Raw genomic sequence first — 25,931 nt, forward strand, 5'->3', positions numbered from 1 at the left:
AGAATACACCATTTAGAAGAACGTTATACCACACAAAAGGTGTATAACATACAGGACAAGCCATCACACCCGAAAGGGTGCAAGAAAATCGCAGTTGTCCGATTCGTGAAACGCTCATCGATGTCTCACTATACGCCAGTCCGTATATAGCAGAGTCGCATGAAAGCATCAATGCTCTGTTCCGAGTAGCGCTCTCAGTGGAAAACGGACATGGCGGGTATAACAGATGCGTTAACCGGGAGCTCCCCGAAGCAATTTGCATTGGGAAATAAATTGGTTGACAACGGGCATGTTGTGCGCTCGGCGTTTCCTCGATTAATCTTTGGCCGCGGGTTGAAAAACGAGCGCGCGCGTGCGCCCCAATGAAAAATGCGATCGAAGAAACGGAGGCCCGATGATTGATGCCGTTCGGGGCGACGATAACCCCGGGCGTGATGGATGACGGCACTCTCGCCTGTTCCCCGCTGATATCGCCTCTCTTATCGCGAACGATATCGCCGGCTTACGAGCCCCATGGAACAACCCTCCCATTCATCTTGTGTCAGCAGCCGTTTCCATACATCCACTCCGAACGACTTTCAGCATGGAGGAAGGACAATCGTCCGACAGCACATTCGAAGGATTTACCTTCGCGGACGTGCCGGGAGCTCACGCTGGACGTCGATGGGTACGTGCGAAAGCAATGCGGAAAACAGTCTCGAGTGAGCGTCGGACTGAAATTATCGTGTGCGCAGTGCTCTACACTGCGGAACTTATAACAGATGGTGGTGTTGGAACTGCTTAAAGTGGGACTCCGCAACAGAAGCACCATAAAGGCTGTGGTATATCCTTTGGGATGTCAGGAACATGGGTACGAAATATCTCGGTCCCAAACTGCGCAGATTTTATTCGAACGAATTTATTACGAAGCGAGCGCTTCGCCTCTGTGAAACGAGAGGGCGCTGAAAGCGACACACTGCTGACATCATCCGGCATTCGGCAAGGGAGAACGCAGGTTGCGAAGCAGACGACAATGCTGGGTGACGTCACGGTATCCTCCTCCGGGCGTACCGCCGTAGTATGGAGCTCTGTTTTCTGCTCTTCGCATTTCGGTTTCGGTTTGCAATAGTCCTCATTTACGAATTTATTGCTCGCTCAAAATGAGTGCGAATGTTGAATTCGGTATCGAGGGGGTGATTCGTGTTCAGTACGGTGCTCACCAATTTTTTTTTTTTTTTCGAATACTTGCGAAGTCTTTCTTTAAGACAGAACTTCACCACAAAGCACGCTGAAGGCCAACCGTTGTACAGAATGCGCATTTATCACTATTTGATTTGGGGCACAAAGGAGATGGAGAATCCAGTCAACGTCCAGGGAATGTTCTTTTAGCTTGTGTCATTGTAAATAAGTTGAAAGCTTCAGTGTTGGATTTTTGTACTATTTGGTTTGTGGAAAGAGCCGTGTGTACGCTTTTTTTTGTGACAATTAGTATAACTGCACGAGTGTCACAAAATGGCGTACGCTTCCCGCTTTCAAGAGACCAAGGAAGGGACGATGTCATTCGGGACGATGGTTGGCTAGCTGCGTGCAATGCGGTGAAGTCATGCTCAGAGACCTTGCCCATGCGAGCACTTTCACCACCACCACCGTGCTCATAGTCCTTACACACAGCGTCCTTAGAATTCGACCGAGGATGTGCACATGAAAATGGCATTGTTCGAGCATCTAATGCTTTGACACCGTGGGGCGTACGCCTTTCGTTGACGCTTTGAATGTAGTGTATCCGTAAACGTAAGCTTGGAAATTTGCATTTTCACAGCTCCGTCCTTCTTGTTTGCGATATGCTTCGAGCCCTTCATTTGTTTGTCCTTTAGTCTGGCCTCCTGTCTTTGGAATTTCATTAAGTTCGTTCGTCGACCTCTATCGTTTATGTTGGAGTTTTAGGTTGTCAGTGCATATTTTTCCAGATTACAAGTGTTTAGTGGCCAGTCCCGTCTCACTTGGGGTTAACAACTCCCTATTTTTCTCATTCGTCTTATCTAATCTTATCTAAATAGTCGTCGTTCAGATTACGGCACAGCAAGTCGGCGGAACAGTCGCTTTATTGATGTCGATCCACGGACGCATGCTATTCGCCATTTATCTCTCTCTCCTTCCGTCTACTGTTCATAGTCACAGCTGCATCGCGGTGCTTCAAATATCATGCACGCGTTGTGCTTTACGACAGAATATCGAGGAAGGAAAGAGTTGTTTTTCTACTCGCTGTACTTGGCGAGATATAAAGCCCTCGAAGATACGGACGCGTCAGAGCGCATCAGAAGAGCGAGAGCTACCGCCATTCCCATTGGTGGGCGTGAACACGTGACTTCTCCCGCGCTCCCTCACTGCAGAAGACGTCCGCCAGCTTGATGAGTTTCGATATTCGCAGCGCCGATTTTCTCCGCGTCTGCAACCCACGTTAAAGTAAAATCGGAATGCAGGTTCACGTGGATGCAAATTATTGTCTTTTACATTTCTTTTATTTTTTGACAAATTTGGAGAAATTGTCCCAACAGAGGGACAGTAAAGTCCAAGAATTTCTCCTATCGGAATGAAACCTTCACCTTCAAACCAGCACAAAAGGAACGGGCCTCTTCTCTCCTTCTCAAGAAGCGCGGCAGTGTGGAGTGGCCTGTCATTGGTCTCCTCAAAGAATCTCCCGCGATGATTGAGCAAATTAGGAGCCAATGAGATGTCGCTTTCGCATTACAGCCCTTCTTGAGAAGAAGATAAGAGGGAAAGGGTTTTCGTCTGTCAGGAACGACGCAACTCACGGGTCCCGTTCCGTTTTGTGTTGGTCTCGAGGTAACGGTATATCTTTCCTTCCGCCAGGAGAAATTTCTGCACTTTAATGCCCCTTTAATGCTATAGGAGACGCGTTCACATGGCCAGTTCGGGCTCTGCAGTTAGTTCCATCAATTCGGAATTCCACACTTCCGGGATCCCCCGCCACTTCCAAATATGAAAGAACGCTGGCACGATACATTAGTGCACGCACGCACGCACGCACGTGTAGTATAAGGCTAACATTTTCGAGACGCAAGAAGCGGAATGGGGGGAATTCTGGCAAAGTTAACGTTCCCTTCCTGGCGAGGAAGAAGGCGCGTCAAAGGAGAACGATTTGCTCGTTTGCGGCCGTTTCTCCAGTTTAGCGGCGAAACAAATGACCGCGCCAAGAGCAAAGAAACTGCGGTTGAGGGCGAGCGATTTTTCAAAGCGCGGAGGCGCTGCGCGGACACGGAGCGCGCGGGAGTCTCGCGCGCGCGCGCGCGCTTTGTTCCTTCCTCCTTGACCAATACGTGGCGCTGCTGTACTGTTTTCTTTTCTTTTTTTTCCCTGTCTCTTAGGCACAATGCGGGGGCCCGCTCACAGTTAATTAATTACCGGACTAATGTCGCTGCCAGCTCAGCCCCCTTTTTAGATCACTTCCTGTTCGCGAGTTTAACTCTCGCTGCCATTGTTTGTCCGCTCTGGGAACATGACAGAGACAAATGGCGGGGCCACAAAAGGCCCGCACATTAACGCTATCTGAAGAGTGAACTTTGTCCCCAACGATTTTTCCCAGACTCATTTCTCTTCGTTTTCGTCCCCCTCTCCCTCGAGCGGGGGGAACAAAACCAGGTAGGGATACGAGGGGCCGGGACCTTCCCTGTTGGAAACGTTTGCAAAAGAGAAAAGAACCAGGAAAAAAAAAAAAAAAAGAAAGTGTCATCGCCGAGAAAGATGCCGGACATGTTTGGATAATCAAGTGATCTTACTATACCAAGCTAAATGAAAAGTTGTCCACCGGATCGGGGGATCTGGATACCATGGCTGAGACGCCAATCTGGCGTTCACCAAAAGACACCCGACCATTCTTGTTGGATTATCATCCATACCAATAGAGTCATTAACGTGGACCCTTTATTTGTGAGGACTCGATGATCTTGTAGCCTTATTTGCGTCCTTTTGAATAGAATATTTATTTCACTTGTCTACGAAATGTTCAAAATATCACAAACACTGACTGCTGAAAAGCTCAGACTAGTGTGCCACACGGTCGCCGTCCTTTAAAAACAAAACGATGTCATTTACCTTCTCCAGTTCCAGTACACACACAAAAAAAAAATGCAAGGTACGTACTATAAGTGCATTAACTTGTGGTTGCCTAACTAAGAGAAGTACTCTATGATCAGACATGTACAAGATACTCAAAAATGTATTTAAGATAAGATAATAAATACTGACCTTAGAATGTAATTAAGATAGAGTATAAATACATGAAAATTAAAGTAATTAAGATAGAGTACGAAATACTTCAAAAAGTATTTGAAATACAATTAAGATACTATTTATCATTGAACGCAAAAAGTCACCAGTCACTGGTCAATGCGGCGAGTCGCCGCCATGTGACATGAATCACCTAAAACACGCATAATATGCAAGCCGTCCCTGTGTGATAGGAGTCATCTAAACACAAGTCCCAAAAAGATGACATGATGTCCCAAATGGTATTTAAAATACGGTATTTTAAATACAATACCCCAAATACGTACAAGTCTGCTCCATGTATAGATGAGCCCCGTTAGTCGTACACGTCCGTTGTGAAGAGCAACGTGGCGGCAGGACCACTGTCGCAAGAACCCCCTGCTCACCCAACAAAAACAGTCTGCGTCCTGTAACCCCGCAGAAAACGTATATAATACTCTTCCGTACACGTATAACTACACAGTTCCATTGAGACCGGTTTGCCCCAGGGAAGCTAACAGCTACTCAACCAGCATGTATAATGGAACGGCCATCGAAGCTTCCCAGACCCGCTATAATGAGGAATATAACTGCACACGGTGGTCAGCCAATGCAAGTGTAGCGTGTAGACGCTAAAACGTTTCCTCATTACCAATGTGTTAACTGCGTCAAGGGGCCGTATCTCATTCTTTCACTGACGGGGGCCTCCTTCTCTTACTGCCGTTTCATTTTTTTTATTTTTATTGTTTATTTTTATTTTTTTTGCTTTAAGGACGTAGGTGTACTTGGGTAGCAAGTCCGACTTAGTCCGACCATTTTCTTTAATTCTCTTCGTCATCATCATCATCATTTAGCGGTTACTGGGAGAGAAGATATTATACTGAGAAACCACCTCCGCACGCCATCTCCAGCAGCACCCCTAAACATGACTCTGCAGGGAAATATACACGATGTACTTTCGTTTCAACTGAAGTGTTGGGAACTCTTGGCCATTGGTCGGCACTTTGCTAGAATTCATTCGATGCCATCGTCTTACTCACAGCACGTCACACCAGCGTCACAGCCCATCAGCATCATAGCCCGTCATTCAACATCATCTCATCTCTCCACGTCATAAGCCCTCATTCAACATCATATAGGCCATCATTCAACATCAGCTTCAACGTCACATCATTCTGTATGATGTGGTGGTGAGCGATATCCATGGGGGTCAACTCTGAGTGAATTTGCCGACAGGGGCTTTGCACCGGTAGCCTGCTGTCGTCTTCATCGTGGGTTGTGCGATGTCGCTGCGTCTCTCGAATCTCGTGAACCGGCTGTGTGTTGTATGGATCTTTTTCCTGGGTTTTCCTCAGACGCTCTCTAAGGCAGTGTTCCTCATGAAGTCGGCCCAGGACGCGATATTTCCCCTCCGGGCAGCAATAGGGTTGCCACCTTTCGTAGTGAAAAATACCGGCTGAGGGAGAGGATGTGGTATAGAGGAAAGGCTCGCGGGAAAGGGAAGTGGATGAGGGGTGGAAGAGCACACACAGAGAACGAGAGAGAGCTCAAGATAATACGAGGAAACATATGTTCCTGTGTAATAATAATAATAATGAATAACTAAGGAAAGAACTGGTGACTGCGGAGTTGGGTCTATGCTCCAGATTTTTTCAAGCTGTAGTGGAATGTTGAAGGGAAAACCCCGCAAAAGCCCATATGAAAGGTCTTGAGCCACAAATACCGGCAAAAGGCTGCCGGTATCACCTTCCTACCGGCAACCGGCAGAGCGAGCAAATAACCGGCCGTGCCGGTATAATACCGGCCTGGTGGCAACCCTAGCAGCATACCAGGCAGGCAGACAGCTCGGGAATAACGGCACCACAACTACTGCCCGTATCATAAAATTAATTTCTTGTTTTGAGAAGTGTGACGTCACAGCGTACGTAATCTGCCACGCCCTCTGGCAACATTGCTCCTCGAAGGTTGATTTCCGTCTCCTCATCATGATGGTTGTCTTCATACGTGGGGCGGAGTGCGGTATTTCAAGAAAACAGTTTCCGGTGACGTCATCTACTCTTGGAGAATCTGAAACTATGAAGTGTTTTTTTGTTTTTTACCGAAAATTCGTGGAAGAGCATAATGTTCACAGACGTCATTAAATTTTGCGCACTTGTTCTTGGAGTGAGGTTGATTAATCAACGAAATAAAATAACTATCATTCCTTTAGTGATTTGTGGCACCCTAAGCCAAATCCTTCTTTTTTTTTTGGTGACGAGCACGTTTCTTTGTTCAACGGGAGAAATTTTGCCTCTGTCTCGTTGCTGCTGAGTCCAACTTGCCGAGTCACTCTTCGATCGCGCTCCTCTTTGAAAGATAGCCGTACCGAAATGAAAGCCCCGCGAGGAGTACATTAATTTCTTTCGTGCGGAATTTATCAGAGCGAGTGGCACGCCTCAATTAGGTGGAGGCCCTGCTTGGATCCTCCATCATAACTGCCCATTCCTGTACAACACAATGAACTCGTTACGAAAAAAAAAAAAGAAAAAAAAAAGAGCACGTGCTGGGGATTATTGCTGGTCGGCAAACACGTTTCTATGGTTGCAGACATTGACTGCGATGATGACGTTGATAACGTTGTCCTTTCGAAACGTGCGCATTTGGCTTTGCATTCTAATGTCTCCCGTTGTTTTAAACGAGGCGATAAATATGGACGTGCCTCAAATACAAGGTACGCTGCAAGTTTTTTCTCCTTTCCAGTGTTGCCAGTGAGAGCCCGTTTAAGAGACGCATGCATATTGGACAATGTGTGAGGTTGTGCAGGGTTACGGTAATGTTGCCGGTTCCAGTCGTCCATTGTCTGCGTTCCTTGTGGTGCGGTACGTCAGAAACGAGTCTTAAAGCGTCCACTGCGATAAACGCGTAAAAAGCATTCATAAGTGTCTTCTTTCTACACCCACATGCACTGAGGTATGGTATCGTAATTGTTACCGTAAACACAGGGTCGTCTATAAGAAGAAGAAGAAGAAGAGGAAGAAAAAAAAAGGAGTATTGGACAATGAGGCTTGTGCAGTGACGTCATGTTTGGTCACGTGACATTGGAAGACATATTACGATACCGGAGTTACAGTAGGAGGGCATGCCATGAGTTGTTGCGGTATGCATGCAATTACGAGAGAAAATTGCAAAAACACTTGCTGCTGCCTCATTCGGCCCGCAGTAAGACGCCTGTGACGCATCCCCATGTTTTCCCACATCACGTGGCTCCACGGCGTGCAAGGGCTGCGCGTGACGTCACGTGCACAAGCCTCATTGTAGCTTATTAGTCCCCTATAGTCGTGTTCAACTTAAGAAGGAAAAGAAATCTAGTCTGTCAACTATATACATACGCCGTTCGGGATAAGGAGCCGCAATAGCGTGTCACGAGAAATACTGCAGCGCCACCATGCGTCACGCCGAGTAGGGAAGCGCACTTGCTGCCGCAGCGTAGTGTCGTGCGGCCAGTCCTAACAGCCAGTACGGAAGCAGAGTGAGTATGATGGATTGCATTATCGCGCGCAGGATGGAGCGTGACCTCTCTGTGTCCTGCAGCCATCCTATCTGCGGCGCAGTAATATTTTGAGAGCAAGACGGACTAGATTTTTTTTCCTTCTTAAGTTGAACACGACTATATAGGTCGCAGTGACTCCCCGTTTTAGTCCCCTGGCCCCGAAGTTTACTGCCCAGCGCACAGCGAATAGCCCTTGAATTTCGCATACTTACTTCAATGCATTTATAGTCTCTAAAGCGACTAATCGGTGTGGCGATGCTTGTAGTCTCCAAAGGGACTACAGTTACTCTTTTTTTCCCTCATAGAGTGTATAGGAACCGTGAAGACACCCAGACGTCGTTATGGCGAGTGCACACTAGAGAAAAAAAAAAGAGTAATGTTAGTCCTTTGGGGGACTAAATGCATTGCCACAAGAATTAGTCCCTTTAAGGAGGAAATGCACGGGAGTAAATGAATGTCACAGAGTGGGGACTGCACTTCAAGCTTCTGTTCTAACAGGTCTAGGTACGTAATTCGTGCGCATGAATGAAAATACTTTCAATTAAACCGTGATATGTCGAATGATATAAAACCTTGAGACACGTATATAGGGTACAATTTCGCAAGAAAGAACCCCTAACTACTTTTTCCTCTGTGTGGATGGAAAATTGTAAGTTAGCTAAGTTATGTAGCCTTATTCCATCAAATTCACAAAGAGCACATATTTACGCAGACTGTTACATTCAGGAGACCATTTGCAGTGCTGGGGAGTAAATCTCCGGGTCAGGGGAGTAACTGGGGGGGGGGGACAATATAGAGGGCTAAAAGCTGTAATTACTCCCCAGATTACTTTTTTTTTTTTCTTAGAGTGTGGGATGTGACGATCTTATTATCCTGTCGGACGTGCAGTACGTGTGATATGATGGGTAATTTGCTGCAATAACTATTGGCGCTAACTATAAGGATGTACACGCTAAGTGAGGGAATGTCATAGATGCAGGCCAGCCCTGTGGAACTCCAATGTGAACTCCATAATGTGAAAAGCCCTGAGTCGGGGCACGGCGCGTGGCGACGTACTTTTGGTATCGTGGTAGAGGGCATTAAGGGCCAACGCAAGAAATTCCAAAAACGAACCTAAATGTCATCATCTGGCTGCCAGTGTCTCGCACGTCCTTTCTTGAACATTGCATAACGCGACGTTTGATGCCTTTGAACGGAACTTTTCTCTCGTATCATTTCTTTACCGATACTGCCTGCGGCATATATAGGTGACGGGAGTGCATGCGGCGTCTATCAGAAGAATTGCGCGTGACAGAAGCTGTCGAGACTCGAAGCGAGAGGTAACGACCGATACCATCGCCTACAGTTCCGTCAATTTGTAGGGAAGCTTCGAATCTGCCACTCTCAACGACATCGAACGTCAAGACTAATAATGGAGCTTCAATGCACCAAAGAAGACACGAATTTACGGAGAGATATCCCATAATCATTAAACGTTGCAATCCTGCGCACGAACGATGCAGTCCATTGCAGACGATTGTGCCCATGGACAGACACTCCAATGAAAGCGATCTTCCGGCGGAGTCACATCGTGTAATGCAGTAGGGAAGGCGGCAAATGTTTTTCCCTCTGGTGGTGGAGCCCCATCAACAAGTCCACGATAAGCGCACCGGAAACGGACCATTCCCGAATGTCCTGCGGCCGGTCCTCGATAAAAGGAGCCCTGTGTTCCTCCCTGAGGCCGTCATAAGGAACGGCCCCATGTAGACGATGGGCCGCAATAACACTCTCTTTTCGCTTTAGGCGCAGCGGGGCCTGCTGACGAATGGGAGCACATATCTTAATTAAGCGGCGACGTGCGGAGGCTCCTGGCTTCACGCCTGCCTGGACGGACAATAAATGACCGGCACGTACGTGACATCCGTATGGCAACGAGACACCACCCATCTTTCGAACGAATAACCGGTCGCGGACAACACAATTATGCTATCACTCAGCCGCTATCACGGCCTTGCATCATTTACAAACATTTTGACACTTTCGATAAAGAACGCGCCAGACGGGTTTCTGTTCTCAAGTGGTAACGGGAAGACCAGGTTTGCGTAGGCCGGTATTTCGGGTCGTCTCGTCGACGTTCTCCAGCTCTCCTCGCCGGCTCTCGTATAGAGACTAGGGTTGCCACCTTTCGTATTGAAAAATACCGGCTGAGGGAGAGGATGTGGTATAGAGGAAAGACTCGCGGGAAAGGGAAGTGGATGTGGGGTGGAAGAGCACACACAGAGAACGAGAGAGAGCTCAAGATAATACGAGGAAACATATGTTCCTGTGTAATAATAATAATAATAATAATAATAATAATGAATAACTAAGGAAAGAACTGGTGACTGCGGAGTTGGGTCTATGCTCCAGATTTATTCAAGCTGTAGTGGAATGTTGAACGGAAAACCCCGCAAAAGCCCATATGAAAGGTCTTGAGCCACAAATACCGGCAAAAGGCTGCCGGTATCACCCTCCTACCGGCAACCGGCAGAGCGAGCAAATAACCGGCTGTGCCGGTATAATACCGGCCTGGTGGCAACCCTAATAGAGACTGGTGTCCTTTCATTACGGATGACGTTATCCGACTGAATCTTACGCGGCTGTGTATTTCGAAGACGCTACGTATACACTATACATGGGCCCTTGCTAATATCGCTGCCACGCTGCAAATTGAATGTCATTCCCAGCGAATGATATTCGCGCTGAATGACATTCGACATCGACAGCGTACCCTCGCAGTATAGTGAAGTATCGAAAACAACAACGATAAACCGTTCGAAGAAATGAAAGACGAATGAAATGTTGTACTCCAATATTTTATCACGGATTTGATAACTTTTGACACGAAGGAAGGAAGGCTAAACCACTGATACCGGTGATACCGGCAGACTCCCCCGGTGCGACGTTGACACCCCTGAAGTCGGCCCCGGACGTGTACGACCCCCTCTTCCACTCCTTACTACAGTGAACCCTCGTTATTACGACCACGGTCGTTCCCGAAAATTTTGGTCATAATGCGGAATTGTCATATTAAGGGGGGGATTTGCGGAAGTTTCACTGCATTGTTCCCCAGGAGTATATGTTCGTAAAGCGCGTATGTCAGATTATCGGGGGTCATATTAACGAGGGTTCACTGTTCACCCACGTCTGTTCACCTCTCATAACCAGCGTTGCTTCGCGGCGCTAACGCTATATCAAAACAAAATAATAAAAAACCATATAAAAACAAAGTTGACTTTCTCAAATTTTTCATCATATAGGAAGGCAGCCTTGAGGAAGAACCTCGCGACGAATACCCTCCGTTCCATTGTTTTGCTAAAAAAAAAAAGCGAGACCAGCTCGATATCTGTCGTTGACATGGAAGGAGGACTAAACTTTGATCTATTGGACGAAGGGCTGCATCCATCACGGCCGCGCGGCAAACAATCTGTCCGGTAATCCATCTTGGGCGCAGAACAAAAGTGACTCTCTGAATCCTCTTTCGCACTTAACGACCGACCAGGAAATCTCCCTCAAAAAGGCCGGCAATTCATCTTCCAATCTGCGGGGTCATTAATTTCTCTCGAGGCAATTTTTCTTGGCCGCCTTTGACCACCTTTTAGACGATCACGAACACTGGAGCTCCGGGGACGTAATAAATCTCTTTTTGCTCGGCTCGCAGCTCCGACGTGAGCCCGATTGATCTTCATTTAGTCAACGGCGCCATCCATCTCCTTAACCTGCTGCTGGCCATTCTTTTTTCCGCCGCCCCCCATAATGTACGCTCTTCTACTATTCGGATTCGCCAACAAAATGTTGACAGCTAAAAGAGGACTGCCTGTCTTAAGAAAGAAAAAGTCTCTCCCTTCACTCTAGATGCTTGTATTGTTCATCCAAGAAGCTGGATGCAAAGCCAGCTTCCTCGTCTTCGAAATGCGAGTTTTGCACGACAGTTCACGTGAAGCACTAGGGCGTTCTTTCAAAATCGCCATGCACTTGGATTAGGGGCTCATTCACACTTATGGACGGCTAAAGGCCGCCGTCCATCAGTAGAGTGCCGCCAAATCTTGTGGGTGGAACACTAGAGGATCTTAGTCGCACGTGTGAACGGGCCCTAACCGCACCATTTGTCCTACATCGTCAGGTACTGTAGTGTATTCTTATTGGCTTTTCTTCGTTATCGCTATATCGCTTTCATCCACTATCGCTATCATGGGCACCGTTATCGCGCTACCATCACGCACTGCGTGCCTCGCCCGTTGTGCTCAGGACCCAACGTCGCTCAGAACCCAGGGCAAGGTCCGCTGGGGACTTCTACTGCGCGGTATCGCATAGAGGCTCAAATACTTTTCCCACACACGAGAAGACAGAAGTCACTGTTGTATGTTTGAAGTTGTATAAGACTGAAGGCAAAAGGGATGCTGTCACTGAGGCAACGAAAGCGTCCGGAAGGCAGTGAAGAGTAGAGAGACATGGCATGGCTATGGTGCATGGGGTGTCACGAAGAACTACGACGGAAGGGAACACACACAATCATAATGCACGGTTAAAACAGTTTTCTTGCATCGTATACACTCTTAGAAATGAACTTCACCGCATACCACGCTCCTAGCCAACCATAATCTCTAATGATACCGTTATCTGCCCTGATTTGTTGAAAACTGGAGGCGTACGCCTTTTTTGTGACAATTATGAACAGCCTAAGTGTCACAGAAAAGACGTACGCCTCCCGTTTTGAACAAATCACGGCAGATAACGATATCATTCGAGATGATGGTTGGCTAGGAGCGTGCTATGCGGTGAAGTTCACTTTTAAGAGTGTAGCATAGTGCGAGAGCATATACCTACACTCTTAAAAATGAACTTCACCGCATAGCACGCTCCTAACCAACCATCATCTCGAATGATACCGTTATCTGCAGTGATTTGTTGAAAATGGGAGGCGTACGCCTCCAGTTTTCAACAAATCAGGGCAGATAACGATATCATTCGCGATGATGGTAGGCTTGGAGCGTGCTATGCGGTGAAGTTCATTTTTAAGAGTGCAGAGTGTTTTTTTATTCGTTACATTCGTTTTTATACGCGATTCTATCCTTGTATATTTTACAAGTTATGGCAATTTCCATGGAATCGAGTCAGTTTACTGGGTTCGCAATAATGACGATAAACGATATGGGCTGGATGGACAAAACCGGTCGATTCAGTGAAAGTGACCGTCCATGTATATCTTTATGACCCCGGGGGCCGCCATGTGGGACAGCCCCACAAAGGTAGCAGAACCCTACAACGGCACGCCATGTTTCCGTGCCGCTCCGTAATTCCAGTATTATCGTAAAAGTGCCTTCCCTTTGAAGCTTTTACGAGGCTTCTTAGGAGGTGTTCAAAGTTACGAGGCTGTAAAAGAGACTTCAAGTTGTTAACAGCAGCGACCCCTCGGTGACAGCGTCTGTAAATCAGGGTGGCCGTCTCGACCAATTAATCCCCGCCCTGCAAACAACCCAATCGTGTCCGTGTCAATCCCAGCTTTTCTCGAACAAGGTTCCACCGTAGGGTGCGACTCTGCTGGGCGTTTCTTCGAGCAAAAGTGTCTGGCGTCCCATAATAAAACCGCGTCGTCCTGCAAAACAGTCAAAGTTCACAGTTCAAAGTCAAAAGAACATCGGTCGTCACTTTGCATGCCCCTACATTCGTTTGATGGGAAGTAGCGGCTCTGAGGGTGAAACACACAACAGAACGAACACAGTTGCATGTGTGTGTGTGTGTGAGTGAGAGAGAGAGAGAGAGAGATGAAATGTAGGAGAGAATGTGAAGAGTGTGTCCCGGTTAGTTCAATGTTGGTAGGTCATGGGAAAGCAGATGTCAGCGTAGTGTAATTGATTAGCGCACTCGAGCGGCGCAATCGAGAGGAGCGTGGTTCAAATTCTCCCGCTGTGTGGCTTTTTTGACGACCACCATATTTCAAGTGACCTGCATTCGCGATGACACTACGACTTAAAAAAAAGCAAGAAAGAACGCTATTTATTTTATTTTATTTCGTAGATAAATCAACATCAAAGTCTCAGCACGTAAAATAGAAATGACATCTGTGAGCATTACAGTACGCTTCCAGGAATTTTCGAAAGAACCTGCAAAACTTGATAGTTTCGAGTTCTCCGAGAGTACGTGACGCCATCGGGAGCGCCCTAGCGTCTGTCCCCTAGCAACAGTGCTCTTTGCTTCCTGCTGTCCTCTCTCCATCTGTCCACGTCTGTGAGCCGCTCATAGCTACAGTTGCTTCGCGGCGCTGAGCGCTAACACGGAATTTAAAAAAAAAACTATCCACGACCCATCCATGCTGCATGCTCATGATGACTGCGTAGCTGACTTCTTTTGTTTTATATCCCTGTCACACGGGCAAGTCTTCAATGACCATTGACACCAATGGCCGTTGAACATGCACGTGGCGCCGCCAAACGTGTATTGTGTCAAATTTGTGACGGTGTTGTGCGTATATATGCAATGTAGTTTTGTCGAATAGATGCATTTTCTAAGATTGTAGCATTTAGGTGGTACTCGTCGCAACCTTCGAAGGAGCGGCAATGGTGTTGCTAAAGGCCTGAGCCACATCAGCTTCGGACTTGGAGGAGGATAACGCAAGCGCATATAATGGATGCTAGTTCGTGGGAGGTTCGTTTAAACTACACTCTTAAAAATGAACTTCACCACATAGCACGCTCCTAGCCAACCATCATCCCGAATGACAACGTTCTCGCCCTAGATTTGTTGAAAACGGGAGGCGGAGCCTATTTTGTGCCATTATGCACGGCACAGAATTGGCTTCGCCTCCCGTTTTCAACAAATCAGGGGCAACAACGTTGCCATTCGGGATGATGGTTGGCTAGGAGCGTGCTATGTGGTGAAGTTCATTTTTAAGAGTGTACTTGCCACACGCCATACCTTCACGGGGTTATCAAAAGGTGACGACGATCCGCAGAACTGCCCCCAGCGGTCACGATCAACCGCCGCCAGCTCCAAACTTGTTGCTGGTGCCTTTTCGTCAACTGCTATCGATCAACCTCAAAATGGACACTTCGGTATATGTGGATCATTACGTGATGCACGCATTGTGCCGCGCGTTAGAGTATTCATGAAAAAAAATAAAATAAAAAATAAAATATATATATATACGTGTCGTACTTTAGGATATACAGGGTGTTTGCTCTAACGTGTCCAGAAATTTTATTTAGAGCGAGCGATAAAAGAGAAACGAGCTCCACACTCTTAAAAATGAACTTCACCACATAGCACGCTCCTTGCCAACCATCACCCCGAATGACAACGTTCTCGCCCTAGATTTGTTGAAAACGGGAGGAGGAGCCTATTTTGTGCTCATTATGCACGGCACAAAATAGGCTGCTCCTCCCGTTTTGAACAAATCAGGGGCGAGAACGTTGTCATTCGGGATGGTGGTTGGCTAGGAGCGTGCTATGTGGTGAAGTTCATTTTTAAGACATATGTCGGCACAGTTCCCTTAGAAGTCGGCCCAGGACGCACATTCCCCCAGGGCGTGAGTCGTGACGTTGCCCACATACGTGAGGCCGACAACGGCAAGCCCTATCACCACCACCACCACCACCATCATTTTTAAGAGTGTACTTTTCAGCTACTTGACTAAGAAACAGGTGCTACTAGTGAAGCAGTACCTGTTTCTTACTCAAGTAGCAGAAAAGTACCACTTGCTTTTCTTTTATCGCTCGCTTTAAATATAATTTCTGGACACGTTAGAGAAAACACCCTGTAAACAGCCCTTCTTTTATTTATTTTTCTTTTATCTTTGCGGAATAGCAAGCCGACGTCCCATTTGGCTGATCTTTCCTCCCTTTCTTTTTTCTTTTTTGATTTGTTCTAATAAATATATCCCCCCCCCCCCCTCCTTGGACGGGCGTTCGCGTCATTCAGTGACGCTAGAGGAGCCAGAGTATATGCTCGCTCATTATAAGGCGAGGCACCCATGAATAAAGCTACCGAAATAAAAGAATACTGTGGCGTGATCCCTTATGATGGATCGCCGAAGAAGAGATTTCAATCGGGCACCTTTCAGTCTATGATTTATAATTGAAGTTGTTGACAGCGAGTTCATGCCGTGCTCTGCTTCCGTTCTTCGGAAGGGACTTTGGAAAGCTAGTCCACCTGTTTCTGCGGCCTTCGTAAGAACACTTTGACTGCGCACAGTTTTAGAAAAAGTGTATGCAACTGTCTTCTGCAAGGCTTCTGTTAACTCGCGATTTGTCTTCCCGGTTATAGCCTAAATAACGGATCACCACAAGCGCATATTTGAACAAATCATTAATAAATCCTTGTACGTGTGCGTAGTAAACCTTTATGATGTGCGTATTGTCATCTTGTTGATCCCATTCCTCCAGATAATGTCCTTAGAGGCCTTTTGACTATATGTTGAATAAATAAATACAAATATATGTAGCCGATGCAAAATATGTACCTACACTCTAAAGACAGAACTTCACCGCGGAGCACGCGGTGCTCCAACCGTTGCCAAGAATGATAGGATTATCTCTTCTGATTCGAAGACAGAGGGGGGCGTACGCCTTTCTGTGGCAATTTTCATATATCCAAATTGCCACAAAAAGGCGTACGCCCACCTCTCCCTTCGAATCAGAAGCGATAACCCTATCATTCGTGGCAATGGTTGGCGCACAGAGTGCTATGCGGTGAAGTTCTGCTTTTAGAGTGTGTACTTACCGTTGATTATGTGCAAGACCATATTTTCCCAACTTTCCTCTCTAAGACGCACTGATTTACATTCACAGACCGTGGCATTGAGTTGAACATATATACACATGTGTTGGCATAGCGTTATGTACTACAGCCGAGACCCTTTCTTTCCGGCAGGTTGAGTTGAGAGAGCGAGGATGTTTCGAACAGAAACTTTTTGTGCAGCCACGCAAAAGTTTAAAGGTCGACTTCTGACGTCGGGAAGTATTCCGAGAAACCTTGCGGTAAGTAATTTTCAACGTTTCTGTAACGGGTAATAACAGACAGAAATGACGAGATCTCCTTTACGTCAGATGAAGGTCTGTTTCAACAACGCGATCTCACTCGAAGGGAATACAAATTCTGACTGTGAAAGGAACGGAAACGTCAGCTTTCAAATAGCGGGCCCAGGAGCTTTACGTGCGCGAGAAATAGCGTTATCGCCACTGCGCATCGCTCCGCGCTTTGCTCGCATTTGTTGGGCTTGCTACCCCTGTGCTTGCTGAGCTTTGCTTTGTATTAGCTTTTGCGCTTTGCGCGAGCTCGCTGTTTATTGGAAATTGCGAGGCCACGCAAAGCTGACTTTGCGGCTCTGCGTTGCTATCGCGGCCGACGAGAAACGGCGTGAGCATTTTGAACATGCTAAACTTCCCAACGCACAAGAAAACCGTCAGCTGTCTTGCGATAGCATCTATTTTTATTAGGAACAACAAAGCATGCTTAGAATAAGTAATCCCTTTGTGTTTTTGATTTTGATGGCGCTGCGAGCGACGATCGCAAGCCAGCTCAGCTTTGCGTTACGGAGACGCTATCCTATAAACACTGTGCGGTCAGACCCGTTGCGTCCGATATAGCGTTTACGTTTTGCGTTTGCGTTTCCAACAAACGCTAATTCTAAGACTCCCTAATGAATACACTATTCGCTAACACGAGGACGCTTTACATGTTACGTCAGCAGAAGCACCGCCAACTCAAACCAATCAGCTCTTCTCGGTTCCTTCGCTTCGCGACATGAAATTAATCACGTATTTTTCTTTTTCTGTGTTTTGGGTATGACGTTTGAACAAGAACTTTAAGGACAATATACGAAAGACACGTTGCACAAAAATATATTGCGTATATATTGCATCTCGTGACCTGGGCAGACAGATCTCTCCTTAGTCATTTTTATGTAGTTCTATTCATGAGGGACTCAGTTTTTTAAGGTTTTTATTTACTGTTCGGAAACATTCGGGTCAACCGCTAAAGTGTTGATTGATTATACCCATGGCTTCTCTTTGATTATTATCATGCATTCCCCCCAAAAGAATCTTGGCATTTATCGAGCGTTCACGCTGCGAAGCTCTTCGACTGTTCACACTGGTTCGCACGTTTTAGCTGTTGCGAAATCCCGCCTGGTGGCAGAGTGAAAAATAAGCGCTCGTTTTTTTGCTCTGGCGCAGTTAGTGCGTGTCGTTCCTTGTTCGATGCGTAGCGGCAGCGCCACCTAGATACAGAATGCCTGCTTAATGCCTCCTCTCACACCTTCGTACGTAGACATATAATGTCCGCCAATCGCAGCAGCCAACCAATATGTCAGCCAATCGCCGCAGACGATTTTGAAACACAGGCCTTCTGTGGCTGCCAATGGCTACCCATGCGGCTGATGCTGCTCGTTTCTACACTCTTAAAAATGAACTTCACCGCATAGCACGCTCCTAGCCAACCATTACCTCGAATGATATCGTTATCTGTCCTGATTTGTTGAAAACGGGAGGCGTACGTTTTTTCTGTGACAATTATGAACAGCATAAGTGTCACAGAAAAGGTGTACGCCTCCCGTTTTCAACAAATCAGGGCAGATAACGATATCATTCGAGATGATGGTTGGCTAAGAGCATGCTATGTGGTGAAGTTCATTTTTAAGAGTGTACACTCTTAGAAATAAACTTCACCGCATAGCACGCTCCTAGCCAACCATAATCTCGAATGATATCGTTATCTGCCCTGATTTGTTGAAAACGGGAGGCGTACGCCATTTTTGTGACAATTATGAACAGCATAAGTGTCACAAAAAAGGCGTACGCCTACCGTTTTGGACAAATCAGGGCACACAGCGATATCATTCGAGTAGGCGGTTGGCTAGGAGCGTGCTATGCGGTGAAGTTCATTTTTAAGAGTGTATGACTACTGCCGTTGAAAGCAACGTCGTGATTGGCGGACTGTAAATTGTTACGTCACGTTGCTCAAGCGATAAGGCTTTGTCTCTTGGTGGTGTCGGTAGCGGTCGGTCAGACCGTGACGCAATGGACGCTGGCCTCGCTGTTGTTTTTGCGTGCAAGCGTGTCGTGTGCGGCGCCGTCTCTCCCCCCTTTGATTTGTTGAGAAGGAGAGGAATACGTCTTTTTGTTATACTTGTGCAGTTGCGCTAATTGTGCCAAACAAATACCACCACCAGGCGCCCCACGCTTTCCACTAGACAGGAGTGAAGTGGGTATCATGTTCTGCAATGGTAGCTTTGACTCGGTCTGCCCTTGGGTTGCCGCCGTCGAGCGAATCTTATCGGATATTATACCCTGGTCACACGGGGGAGTTTGAATGATCATTCAAACCAACGGCCATTGAACACGATGTCCACCTCCAAAGTATATAGCATTGGATCCAATACTGCCTGAAGGGTTGACAGGTACACGCTGGGTGTCGCATGTATGGCCATTGCTTTCAATGATCATTCAGACTCTCCGTGGACTCTGCGCATTACTTTGTGACATATTATATTTTCCGTTTTAGCTGTGCTTTTAGTCTGTTATAAGCTTCTCTCTTTCTTTCTTTTTTTCTCGCTGTGATCGGTAATGACAATGGTCATATCCCGAGGCTCTACGTCACGAGATAACTATTATTAGCCGCTCTTACATAAATGCGACAGAAGCTCGCATCGACTCGACTTGTCGCATTGAATACGAGCATGTAAACAGTCAATGCGCCAGGATAGCGCATCGAATTCAATCCGCCTGACTTACGTGGCTCAAGACAGTCGATGCGCATTGAAGACGCGCATATGTTACATATGGAGTGTTACATTCACCATCTTCTCCCCATCAGGCGATGGGATAGGGTGCCACCTCCATCCCACCATCCCAGCGGCGAACTATCCCACTGTATACATCACCATTACTTATTTGGTGTTGTTGTTACTCATGATGAGCTACTATATGATTACGAGATTTGAAATATAGCTTGAAAAGCTCATAATCTCAGAACTATCGAAGTATATGCTACTTACAGAACTCCCACCTGTCGTCGCCTTCGCGTCCATCATAATTCATCCTCTCATATTAATCGCTGTGTGAAGTGGGGTAGGGTCCTGTGGCTATACACTCTTAAAAATGAACTTCACCGCATAGCACGCTCCTAGCCAACCATCATCTCGAATGATATCGTTATCTGCCCTGATTTGTAGAAAACAAGAGGCGTACGCCTTTTTTGTGACAATTATGAACAGCATAAGTGTCACAAAAAAGGCGTACGCCTCCCGTTTTCAACAAATCAGGGCAAATAACGATGTCATTCGAGATTATGGTTGGCTAGGAGCATGCTATGCGGTGAAGTTCATTTCTAAGAGTGTACCACGGGGAAACATCCCATGTCATCATCACTTCTCCTTCATTTATTGTTGTTGTTGTTGTTGTTGCTTACATAGGCGCCGGTAACTGCCCGTGGCTATACGCCACCGCGCTCCCCGATCACTGAGGCCGACCTTTTTTGCCGTAACCACGAATAGCCTTTTGGAGATATACGTTCATGCGGAATGATTCGCGAAGAGCACTCAGGCAGAAAAGGCTTCTGTATAGAGGTTTCGAAGCATATTTTTTGAGTTTGAGTGCTTACGGGGACCTCTCTGCGGGGGGGGGGGGGGGGGGGGGGGGGGGGGGGGGGGGTCTCCGCCGCCAATGACGCTAAAATGGGCGCGCTTCCGACAAGATATTTCCCGTATGCAAGAGAGACCACCGAGCTCGTACTCGGCGGGCGCAATTTGCCAGATTGATTGCTGCGAGGGGGGCCGACGAGCGGGTGATAGATGGGCCAGCTTTGGGGAAAGACTCGCCGACCAGATTAAAGCTTTCTGTTCTCTTCACGGCAGCTTGGAGACAGCGCGCCGCGCACCATTTTTCTCCGACCAGGAGACGGGAGGGGCGCTCTCGGATGCATAGAGCGGCCACCATACGATAAAACAATGGCCGCCCATCCATCAGCTCTCTCCCCGCGTTGAGCCATTTATTTGGTGAACGTCCAGCGAAGGTGATTTATAGCGGTCATTTGCGGGACATGATTGATCGCGGTGCGGGCGAAAGGTAGCACCGGAGGTACGTGAAGAAGAGGGATAGGTCAGCACCCAGTCGTTCATCACGCCCGCCTCGGTACGGGACTCTTTCTTAGTTTCTCGCTGCCTGCTATGGCTCCTCGGCGACCTTTAATTAAACCGTCATCTAATTGGGTAATCCCCCCTCTTTTTATTATTTCGACAAATGGAGGGCAAAGAAGTTGGCAAGGTAGTGTACAGTCACTCTATAGGTGTTTTTTTTTATCAAATTTAAGCTGCACATTACGGTTTTTGCCAGTACTGCCGCACCCTGAGTAAAAAAGCAGCAAATTGGGGAGTAATTATAATTACTGCTTCTAGTCCGCTAGATTGCAATTACTCCTAGTTTAGTCTCTGACCTTGAAACTTTACTCCCTAGAGCTATACAAATAATCCTCAAATTTCGCATAAACATCTATACGTCGACAGGGTGTTTCACGAAAAATGAGCCAAATTTTAAAAATAGAATGGTTCATCGCACACAAAAAAGACAGACTGCGTATGTGAGGACACCATTTTTGTTTTGTAATTAATTAACTAACTAATTGGTGAAATTAATTAGTCAGCTTTTTAATTATAAGGATTAGAGCCAAAAATGTCAATGAGAAAGTTGTAACGGGCCATACAACGACACGAAACCCGTTGATTGCAACTTTGTACCTCTAACGGATCCTGGACCTGTCGCGGACCGCGCCAGGAGCGCCGGATCACAGCGCTCTCGAGCGGCCTGTTATGGAACTACTCACTAGTCACAGTTATCATTGACATTTTGGCTTGACATTGACTCCCGCGTCGATATTTTTGCAAATCCGAAAGTTAGTCTTTGGAGCCGGTAAAAAAAAAAAAAAAAGATCTGTTAGAGATACGAAGTTGCATTCAACAGGTTTCGTATTATTGTATCGCCCGCTACAACTTTCTCATCGGACATTTTGGCTCTAATCCTTGTAATTAAAAAAACTGACTGATTAATTTCACTAATTACGAAGCAAAGAGTAGTTTGAGTATATCCTCGCACCAACGATAACGCTATGCACACACACACATAAATGGGATGATGGTGTGATGAGTCGTACACTGTCCCATTGCGCTTGTAGAAGGGACGAGAAAGTGATGATAATGGAAAGGTGTCCTTTTAGAGTCCGTCCTTTTGGTGTCCAATGAACCATTCTATTTTTAAACTTTGGCTCATTTTTCGTGAAACACTATGTCTATTGTCTCGAAAGTAGGGTTGCCACCAGGCCGGTATTATACCGGCACCGCCGGTTATTTGCTCGCTCTGCCGGTTGCCGGTAGGAAGGTGATACCGGCAGCCTTTTGCCGGTATTTGTGACTCAAGACCTTTCATATGGGCTTTTGCGGGGTTTTCCCTTCAACATTCCACTACAGCTTGAATAAATCTGGAGCATAGCCCCAACTCCGCAGTCACCAGTTCTTTCTTAGTTATTCATTATTATTATTATTACACACAGGAACATATGTTTCCTCGTATTATCTTGAGCTCTCTCTCTATCTCTGTTTTCTGTGTGTGCTCTTCCACCCCTCACCCACTTCCCTTTCCCGCGATCCTTGCCCCCTTTCCCTCTATTTCACCTCCTCTCCCTCAGCCGGTATTATTCACTACGAAAGGTGGCAACCCTACTCGAAAGAGAGTAATAGTCATTACAATGTACAAGCTGCGGATTCGGGCGCGTCACAGAACCAATCACGTGACCCTGAGAACCAATACAGGAATGATCCAGGAACCAGCGTCTCTGCATGATGTCACCGTTCGGGTTAGCAGTGCACGCAGTGAGAATGCGTAATGAATACAGTTAACGACCATATCGAAGCAACATCTCCACTTTTTCTTTTAGAAATCAATCAATCAATCAATCAATCGAAGCACCGCAACCTACTATTCTAAGTTAAATGCACGTTTACTCAACACCGGTCATGAGAGATGCGTTTAATAATGAAAACTTTGAGCTCTTTGGGGTAGAAAGCTGCATAAATCCCGCGGAGCCTCGCACGTTGTACACATTTCAACAATATCTCGCCAGCTGTCCGAATACCTTGTCCGAGCCTCTGCGTGTGTGTGTGTCAGCTCCATTTCATACTTTAGTGGCATCCACCGGGGGAGTCGTTCCCGGAGTTCCCTAATTATTTATAAAACGACAGACAACGAAGCAGCCACTTGAAGGTTTTATGAGTTATGACACCATTTCCGAGCGGCCGGATGCCGCTTAAGTATTCACGCTAACGCCGCAAAATGGTCGCGTTTCTTCCAATTTATGGCACTTTCACTGTTTTATGAAACGCAGCACAACTATACGCGAAGGCGTCTCCGGGCATGCATGGACATACAATTACTCTCTCCTCGGGGAACCGCGAGGCTACAATAATGGCGAAATTTGTGTTCCGCACGACTTTAACCTGCCCCATACTGTTGTTCGGTCGAACCCTTGCGAAAGTTAGCAGCAAAGCAGCACAGCATATAAACGAGCGGTATCTATATTGTAGCAGTCCCGGGCCTATAGTAATACGTTTAGGCCTATAGAGCCATGACCTCTACCCGAGAAACGTCATCATGACGTTGGTAGACAGATCGAAACCGAAACAAATCGGAAGGCGAAGGCTGGGTTCTACGAAAGGGCGCTTGTTCGCTGCCTCCTATATCCTAATGAAAGAAAAGTAGGACCGAAGGTCGCGTCCTTTTCAGGGACCGTCGTAATGCCCTCAAGACCGTGGCTTTCGGGGACGAACCGTAGTTCAACTCTACCAAATTGGTGGCGCTGTCGAACACAATGACGTCATTTGTTTAAAAAACAAGGAAAGGTCTGTTAGACGTGGTGGCATCGTGGGGCACCACTGCGCCTGTACGCTTTGAGGGATTTTCTTGCGTTTTACGATGGACTTGTTGTGTAGATGTTGGCACGCCCGTGAAGTCGGCCTAGGACGCGTGTCCCGTCTCCCTTGCCTTCCACTACTGTCCTCTTATTTCCACCTGTCCACGTCTGCAAACAGAGTTTCACGGTGATAACCCGGCATTACAGAAACTTCTGGCAGCAAAAGAGAGAGATAAATACATGATGACGATGACGATGACGATGATATGGGCAGCAAGACGCACATTCTGCGACGAATTTTTCTAGATCCCACGTTGACGACGGAAGAAAGTACAGTAACACCTCGCATGGAAGTTTTCGTCAGGGCCCAGGGGCTTCGTAGCGAACTTTGTAGGGAGTGTCGCAACTTTTCGGCTCCGCATACCAGCAGTCCTGCACGTTGGCGAGGAGGAAAACTATGAAGACAGCGAATTTCATTCAAAACCTGGCCTTTTAAACCTTACCTCGACAACCCGAACCAAGTGCAAAATGAATCTATTTCTTACGACCCCCGCATGGCCAGTTCAAACCGGAAGAACTGGATGGCATCAGCCAGATCCTGGACCATCCTCAGCAGGTGCTAGAGCCGAGCGTCGCTGCCACTCACTACAGAAATCAGGAGGGATCAAGGTGTCACTCTCCGCAGTGGTTGAGTTTCGCGATGCTTGTTCTCTCCTGTTGTACCATGGAGGTCATCTGTGTCGGTATGTGCGAAGTCTGAGGCATGAGTAGAGCACCAGGAGTTACCCGCGCTTCCGTGACGCTCCCAAAGCGACCAAGACATTCCTTGGTGAAAACTTGACGTCAGCATCCTGGATTTCAGAACGAGTGTGGAATCTATGTCCAGTATAGTACGATATTTTTCAATATGTTCTCAAATGGTGAGAGAGCTATATACGTAGTAAATTTCTCGAAGTTAGCCACTTCGACATCGCGTAACTCATTCCACACTCTTAAAAATGAACTTCACCTTATAGCACGCTCCTAGCCAACCATCATCTCAAATGATATCGTTATCTGGCCTGATTTGTTGAAAACGGGGGGTGTACGCCTTTTTTGTGACAATTATGAACAGCATAAGTGTCACAAAAAAGGCGTACGCCCACCGTTTTCAACAAATCAGGGCAGATAACGATATCATTTGAGATGATGGTTGGCTAGGAGCGTGCTATGTGGTGAAGTTCATTTTTAAGAGTGCATGCAAATTCTGGAGCCCGCATCTTTCTGACATCTCGTTCGCAATATTTCGCGGAACTTTTAACGTTTCGAAGAAATGATGAATTACTACTTTTAGAAGACAGGATTGCGACAGTCTTCAAATATATTTCAACGTTGCACCGTGCTTCCCAGCCACGTATACAGGTTCTTTAGACCTATTTTTTTTTTTTTTTGCACATTCGTTTTGTTGAAAACGAGAAGGGACGAACACGCACTGGCTGTGTTGAGCACTACATAAAAGACATCGTTAGGCACCCTCTACGCAGGGTTAGTTCAGAGTGAGAGAGGGAAAGAAAGAGAAGGCTGTAGGTGGGGTATATTTTAACCGAAGTATAAGTCATCTCGGTTGGTGGATGAATTATTAACGGTAGGGGAGGGTTCGTGATGCTCGATTTCAGATATGTTCGGTCGATGGGAATAATAGTGAGCTTGATGGTGTTTCGTATAGGGATATTACGTGACCTCGAATGTTGAACCAGATTTTTGTCTGCGCAACTTCGGTAAACTCCAGCGCAGCTGTCATCACCGTGACCGCCGCGATGCGTTTGGCTCCCTCCCTCTTTGACTACTTTGACTTCAATAAATCGCTAAAAGGCTTCACAAAGGACACACAGTGAAACTGCACAGACACACCGAGATGCTGTGAGGGGTGTTTCTATGTGGCTATCCACTCTAAAAACTTCAACTTCACTCCATAGCACGCTGTGCGCCAACCATTGCCACGAATGATAGGGTTATCGCTTCTGATTCGAAGGGAGAGGTGGGCGCACGCCTTTTTGTGGCAATTTGGATACAGTGAACCCTCGTTAATATGACCCCCGATAATCTGACATACGCGCTTTACGACCATACTTTTGGGGAACATTGCTGTGAAACCTCTGCAGATACCCCCGTTAATATGACAATTCCGCATTATGACCAAAATTTTCGGGAACGACCATGGTCATAATAACGAGGGTTCACTGTATATGAAAATTGTCACAGAAAG

At 46.7% G+C, this 25,931-nt stretch overlaps 2 long non-coding RNA genes across 4 annotated transcripts in view; one reads left to right on the plus strand and one right to left on the minus strand.

Annotated features, from left to right (window-relative positions):
• Window positions 1-11,693: 11,693 nt before the first annotated feature.
• LOC135368902 (uncharacterized) overlaps window positions 11,694-25,931 on the plus strand; it is a 119,624-nt gene continuing 105,386 nt past the window's right edge. For both annotated transcript variants that reach the window (XR_010414893.1, XR_010414892.1), the window contains exons 1-2: window positions 11,694-11,915; window positions 16,661-16,767. This is a non-coding gene — a long non-coding RNA (uncharacterized LOC135368902). The remainder of the gene's footprint in view (window positions 11,916-16,660; window positions 16,768-25,931) is intronic.
• On the minus strand, window positions 23,030-24,530 carry LOC135367972 (uncharacterized). 2 transcript variants are annotated; one of them, XR_010414603.1, is made up of 3 exons: window positions 24,190-24,530; window positions 23,927-24,118; window positions 23,030-23,854 (listed from the first exon to the last, which is right to left on the minus strand). It is a non-coding gene; the product is annotated as an uncharacterized LOC135367972 (long non-coding RNA). The 2 variants fall into 2 exon arrangements; XR_010414602.1 differs by lacking the exon at window positions 24,190-24,530 and having other exon boundaries at window positions 23,927-24,162.

The sequence above is a fragment of the Ornithodoros turicata genome, chromosome 9 (genome assembly GCF_037126465.1).
Source record: "Ornithodoros turicata isolate Travis chromosome 9, ASM3712646v1, whole genome shotgun sequence".
NCBI lineage: Eukaryota > Metazoa > Arthropoda > Arachnida > Ixodida > Argasidae > Ornithodoros > Ornithodoros turicata.